General features: G+C 39.0%; 1 long non-coding RNA gene across 1 annotated transcript; it reads left to right on the top strand.

The window, feature by feature from the left end:
• Window positions 1-431, top strand: LOC106322318. The gene is made up of 3 exons (XR_001266346.1): window positions 1-81; window positions 179-294; window positions 364-431. It is a non-coding gene; the product is annotated as an uncharacterized LOC106322318 (long non-coding RNA).
• Window positions 432-439: the final 8 nt, after the last annotated feature.

Here is a 439-nt window from a genome sequence, read left to right as displayed (position 1 = left end):
TCAACAGAACCTTATATAGTTGCACATAACCAGCTTCTTGCTCATGCTGCGGCGGTCGATGTTTACAGGACAAAATATAAGGTGAGAGAGTATATGGGTTTGTGAATATATAGGTGTAGTCTTACGTATATATATGACTATATCTAATCATATCATTATGGTATGCCGTGACCAACAGTTCCAAAAAGGGAAGATCGGACCAGTGATGATAACCAGATGGTTTCTTCCATTTGATAAGACTGACCAAGCCAGCAGAGATGCAGCTAATAGGATGAAAGAATTCTTCTTGGGATGGTAACGTATATGTATGTATATATCAACAAAAAATGAAATGATTTTCTTATACGTATGTTCATCGATCAGGTTCATGGAGCCGCTAACAAAGGGTAGATACCCAGACATCATGAGGGAAATTGTGGGTAGTCGGCTTCCCAATTTC

The sequence above is a fragment of the Brassica oleracea genome, unplaced genomic scaffold (assembly GCF_000695525.1).
Source record: "Brassica oleracea var. oleracea cultivar TO1000 unplaced genomic scaffold, BOL UnpScaffold14804, whole genome shotgun sequence".
Lineage (NCBI taxonomy): Eukaryota > Viridiplantae > Streptophyta > Magnoliopsida > Brassicales > Brassicaceae > Brassica > Brassica oleracea.
This window is presented reverse-complemented; position numbering and strand designations above follow the sequence as displayed.